The sequence below is a fragment of the Pongo abelii genome, chromosome 11 (genome assembly GCF_028885655.2).
Source record: "Pongo abelii isolate AG06213 chromosome 11, NHGRI_mPonAbe1-v2.0_pri, whole genome shotgun sequence".
Taxonomy (NCBI): Eukaryota; Metazoa; Chordata; class Mammalia; order Primates; family Hominidae; genus Pongo; species Pongo abelii.
In genome coordinates this window covers 122360458-122366457 of record NC_071996.2, presented here as the reverse complement: position 1 = coordinate 122366457, position 6000 = coordinate 122360458, and the positions used below count along the sequence as shown (strand labels likewise).

The 6000-nt window shown below is 40.0% G+C and overlaps 1 long non-coding RNA gene across 2 annotated transcripts in view; it reads right to left on the bottom strand.

Moving 5' to 3' along the window:
* Positions 1 to 316: 316 nt before the first annotated feature.
* LOC129058131 (uncharacterized) overlaps positions 317 to 6000 on the bottom strand; it is a 29808-nt gene continuing 24124 nt past the window's right edge. Inside the window, exon 2 of one of the 2 annotated variants that reach the window (XR_008523020.1) lies at positions 317 to 633. This is a non-coding gene — a long non-coding RNA (uncharacterized LOC129058131). Of the gene's footprint in view, positions 634 to 2905; positions 3172 to 6000 lie in introns of those variants that run through there. The other variant, XR_008523021.1, reaches the window with a different exon arrangement.

The window sequence follows — 6000 nt, the reverse complement described above, 5'->3', positions numbered from 1 at the left end:
GATAGTTGCAAAATTGGGATTTGAACCCAGGGTGTCTGGCTCCAGAGCTTATCTTCGCAACACTACACTGCTTCCTACGCCGAGGCAGCTCTTCTGTAAAATGTATTAAACATAAGCTTCAGGGACTCTCCCTTGGCTGGGCCCCTTCTAAGGTCCTGGAAGGGGCCCTAGTCATGTGTTCAGAGGTTGTGTGCTTTTTCTAAAATTTGCAAGACCAGTATTTTTGTCCAAACTGGTTCAGACTGCTGTCTGTTTCCACACCAGCTTCCCCTGTTACAATTCTCTTATGCTAGAGGGTGTTGAAACACTACAGCCATTTCTGGTATCAAGCAAAAATTGGGATAATGTTTAATTTGGATTTACTGGGTGATGAGTTTCCTACGGTTGCCATAACAAATTACCACAAACTTGACGGCTTAAAACAATAGAAATTTCTCTCTCACAGTCCAGAATCACAGTATTGACAGGGTTAGTTCTTTCTGGAAGCTCTATGGGAAAATCTGTTCCATGCTACTCTCCTAGATCCTGGTGGCTGGCAGTAACCATTGGTATTTCTTGGCTTGTAGATGGATCACTCCAATCCCTGCTTCTGTCTTCACATCACCTTCTCCTCTGTGGCTCTCTTGCCTGTCTCTAAAAAAAAATTTTTTTATTAAAAAAAGATTTTTAAAGACAACTGTCACTAGATTTAGGGCCCACTCTAAATCCAGGATGATCATTATCTCAAGATAATTAAATCTACAAAAATCTTTTACCAAGTAAGGTCACATTTGCAGGTTCTACAGGTTAGGTTCTACAGGTTGGGAGGCCACCATTCAATCTATACAGTGAGCTCTAGTTGTATATTCTGCAAATATTCCTATGTGTAGTTAATTATTGCTTGATATACTGGTATGAGAGTGTCTTCTAGGGATATGACCAGTGCCTACTTGCTTTGCCACCTGACCCAGCATCATGAAGCAAAGTAGGATGAGAGGTTGTGTTGCAAAATGGGTATGTCCTACAATGCCCAGCACCAGAAGTGTCTGAGTAAGGAAGGCAAACAAGGTTTGAAATGTGTGGAGCCAGATACTTATCTGTGGAAGGCTCCTTTAATTATTGGGTGCGTAAAATTTTACATGGAGAATTCAGTTCTCATACACAAAAATGGAACTTCTTACTTGTCAGGAATATATTCGGTTATGTCTTTAAGTCATACAGCTCATATATGGAAGAAACTTGGTAGCGGTTTCCCAAACTAGATAACAATCTTAAACATTTATCTAACATTATCAATGAGTTTTTGAAACCAAAGCAAATTTTTTAAAGCTATGAATAATAATTTTTTAAAAACAAATTTTGATCGCCCATTCTAGAGGAAAGACTGAATTGTATTTCTAGTTTAAGATGCTGATATTATCAAATTGATATCATATGAAGATGTAATCACAGAGTATGAAGCCAAGAAATGTGTTTAAAAAAAAAGTGTTACAGATCAGGTACAGTGGCTCATACCTGTAATTCCAATACTTTGGGAGGCCAAGACAGGAGGATCGTATGAGCCCAGGAGTTGAAGACCAGCCTGAGCAACATAGTGAGGCCCTATCTCTGTAAAAAAATTAAAAAATTATCCAGGTATGGTGGTGCACACCTGCGGACCTAGCTTCTCAGGAGGCTCAGATAGGAGGATTGCATTAGCCCAGAAAGTTGAGGCTGGAGTGATCTGTTATCACACCACTGCACTCCAGGCTGGACCAAAGAGCAAGATCCTGTTTCAAAAAAAATGAAAACCCAAAAAGTATTATAGAGGGATAGGCTAAGCAGTTAACCAATCAAAGACGGTTTTTTTTTTTTTTCTGGATTTTGTGGTGTTTGCAATATTTGTGAGCTTTATAGAATTTATAATTTGACATGATTTCTTTTCTTGTACTAAATAATCATTTTACTGCCTAATATTATACTCGTAATTTTATAATCTCTTTCTTAAGAAGAGCCCTCCTGAATGTATAACCTTCAGGCCCCACAAAGCCTATTCTTTCACCTTTAAATAACACAGGCCCCACACTCAAGGAATTCACAGTTAGAGCCTGCACAGATTACAGTAAAAGCATCATTCTGGGTAAGACTTCATTCCTCCAGGAAGTAATGCAGCCCTCCCTGCTTCATGCACCAGCACATCAGATAAACATTCTCCCAAGTCCAGAATAATTATATCTTTCCTTTTTTTAAAAAAACAGTACGAAGAACATTTTTGCTTAACCTGTTTGAGGATACGTTGCCAACACGATGCCTCATTATTCATGAATATTTTAGAATGCATTTCCTACCACAAAGAATGTCTTAGTTCATCCAAGCTGCTATAACAAAATAGCATAAACTGGGTGGCTTATAAATAACAGAAATTTGTTTCTCAAAATTCTGGAGGCTGGGAAGTCCAAGATCAAGGTCCTGGCAGCTTTCTTGTCTGCTGAGGGCCCAATTCCTCACAGACAGCTATTTTTGCATTGTAACCTTACCTCCTAAAGGCCCCACTTTCTAATATCATCATCTTGGGGGTTAGGATTTCAACAAATGAATTTGGGGGCCAGGGGAATATAAACATTCAGTGCATTGCAAGGACTTTCTCCTGCCAACCACAATGTAATTAATGATCAAAACAAGAAACTGACTTTGAAATATTACTGCTAAATAGTCTACACATCTATTCAAATTTCACCAATTGTCCCACTAATGTTATTTTTCAGTTCCTTGAACCAATCCAGGATCCCACATTGCACTTAGCTGTTATGTCTCTTCATTGGTGATTTTAACCTTGATCATTTGATGAAGATGGTATCTGCTAGCTTCTCCACTGTAAAGTCACACTTTTTCGCTTGGCAAGATGCTTTGAAACTAAGTAAAATTACTCATAAAATTTTGAATTAATTAATTTATTTTTATCAAATGGATTCATGGATTCCCATTTTATTTAATGTGTTATAATCTGTTACTATCCTTATTTCAATGCTCAAATTGTCTCAGACTTGGCCAATGGGAGCTCCTTCAAGCTAGTTTCTATGTCTCTTTGACAGAATAGATATTATTCTTTCAGCATTTCTTCATTCTCTGGCACAGTAAAGTAGTCTAGGTTTATCTTGTATTTTTCCTTCCTTCAGGCCTAGAACCAACCATTTCTCCAAGAAGCCCTGGTTCCTGTTAGGAAAGAAAGGTATTTAGAAACTAAGATCTGGATGCTAGATATGCTCATTGCTATTGGGGTGTTGCTCTTCCTAGCCCCACTCAGTGGACAGACCTAAGAAATATACTCCACACACACACAGACACACACACTTCTATATCCATCTATGTATACTGAAAACTTTAAGTTCACACTAATACCTCTAATTCTAATCCAATACTCCAGCATTCACTCTAGTTTCATCTCTTTCCATTTTGGTGGTGGAGGGGGTGGATTTTTTGTTTTTTGAAGCAGGGGTTCTCTCTGTCATCCAAACTGGAGTGCAGTAGCATGAACATGGCTCACTGCAGCCTTGATATCCTGGACTCAAGCCATCCTCCCACCTCAGCCTCCCAGGTAGCTGGGACTACAGGCATCTGCCATCCCACCCAGCTTATTTTTATTTTTTGTAAAGATGGGGTTTCACCATGTTGCCCAGGCTGTTCTTGAACTCCCACGCTCAAGTGATCCTACCTCAGCTTCCCAAAGTGGTGGGATTATGGGGATTAAGACGTGAGCCACTGTGACCAGCCCATATTTTTAACTTCTTTCTCCAATAGTGAGAAACCTAGTTCCCATTTTCTTCAATCCATTTCCTCACTATATAAATCCCTTTGCATGTTACCAATATTCTGTCACTGCCACATTCCCTCCTTCCCAAAACGTCTATAAATGTTCTTCTAACTCCACTTGGGTTCTGACACTCTCTGCTGGGTCATCCCTGATGTCAAAGCTCTCCTCACTCCTTTGGGGCCTGACACCTGTGTCACATACGAACATTTTCTTTCCCTCTTGGTGCATCAACATACCACCCAAGACCACCTAACATGTAGATGTCCTTGTCCATCTTTCTGAGCTCTGACACCCTGTCCTGGATCGCCCTTCCATGGAGATGACCTCCTCACCCCATTCAGGCTCCTACATCCTATGCAGATGCTCTTCCCACCCCTACTCAGGCTTGGACACCCTCCACATCAAGCATCATAATAGTAATAAGGTATTGTAAGATATCCCCCTGATATTAGAACCAAGTCAAGAATGTCACTATCATTACTTCTTTTGAAGTTATACTGGGATCTGAACTGAAAAGAAACAAAAGGTATAAGTACGGCAAGGAGAAAATGAAATTGTTCATTATTAAGAGACTACATGACTGTGCATGCAGAAAGTAAAAAGTACTAGACAGAAAGAACAATGAGTTTAGCAAGGTCACTAGATACAAGGGTCAGTATTTTAATGATTAATTGTATTCTATATATGAGCAATAACAACTGGAATTGAAATTTTAAAATATTACTGATATAGCATCAAAAAAATCAAGTACCCAGGAATAAATCCAGTGAAAGATATTCAAGATCTACACATGAAACCAGCAAATATTACTGAGAAAAATTAAAGAAAATCTGAATAAATGGAGAAAAAAAACCATGTTAGTGAATTGTAAAACTCAAGAGTGTTAATTTTTCCCTAATTTATTACTACATTAAATGTAACCCTAACCAAAATCTTAGTAGATGTCTCAATGGAAATTGACAGGCTGATTCTAAAATTTATACGGGGCTGGGAGCAGTGGCTCATGCCAGCACTTTGAGAAGCCGAGGCAGGCGGATCACTTAAGTCCAGGAGTTTGAGACCAGCTTGGCCAACACGGTAAAACCCTATCTCTACGAAAAATACAAAAATTAGCCAGGCATGGTGGTACACGCCTGTAATTCCAGCTACTAGGGAGGCCGAGGCACGAGACTTGCTTGAACTTGGGGGGTGGAGGCTGCAGTGAACCAAGATGACGCCACTGCACTCCAGCCTGGGCGACAGAGCAAGACCCTACCTCAAAAAAAGAAAAGAAAAGAAAAGAAATTATGTGGAAATAAAAAAAAAAAATGTGGAAATCAAAGAGTCACAATAACAAAGACAATCTTGAAGAAAAATCAGCTGGAAGCCTTATTTACTAGATATCAAGGCTTATTATACATCTATTATAATTAAAACAATATGGTATTGGTCCAAGGATAGACAAGTAAAGCAGAAGAGAGAGTCTATGAATAGATCTCCAAACTTATGGGTACTTGATTTATGATAAAGGTATGTTCCAATGCCCCCAGGAAAGGATGATTTTCTTCCTTTTCAATAAATAGTGCTGGAGTGGCCAGGCGCAGTGGCTCACGCCTGTAATCCCAGCACTTTGGGAGGCTGAGTCAGGCGGATCACCTGAGGCCAGGAGTTTGAGACCAGCCTGGCTAACATGGTAAAACCCCGTCTCTACTAAAAATACAAAATTAGCCAGGCGCAGTGGCAGGTGCCTGTAATCCTAACTACTTGGGAGCCTGAGGCGAAGGCTGCAGTGAGCCGAGATTGCACCATTGCACTCCAGCCCAGGCAACAAGAGTGAAACTGCATATCAAAAAAAAAAAAAAAAAAAAAAAAGCAGTACTGGAATAATTGTAAATTGTCATCTCTAGCTCATTCCATACACAAAAATCCATTCTATATGGATCATAGACCTAATAAAGCTTCTCGAGGATACCATAGGAAAGTATTTTTATGACTTGGCATAGGCAAAAATTTCTTAAACAGATCATAAATCACTAGCCGTCTCAAAAACAATTGATAAACTAGGCTGGGTGCTGTGGCTCACGCCTGTAATCTCAGCACTTTGGGAGGCCAAGGCGGGCAGATCACCTGAGGTCAGGAGTTCGAGTTCGAGACCAGCCTGGCCAACATGGCGAAACTCCATCTCTACTAAAAATACAAAAATTAGCCGGGCATGGTGGGTGCCTGTAATCCCAGGTACTTGGGAGGCTGAG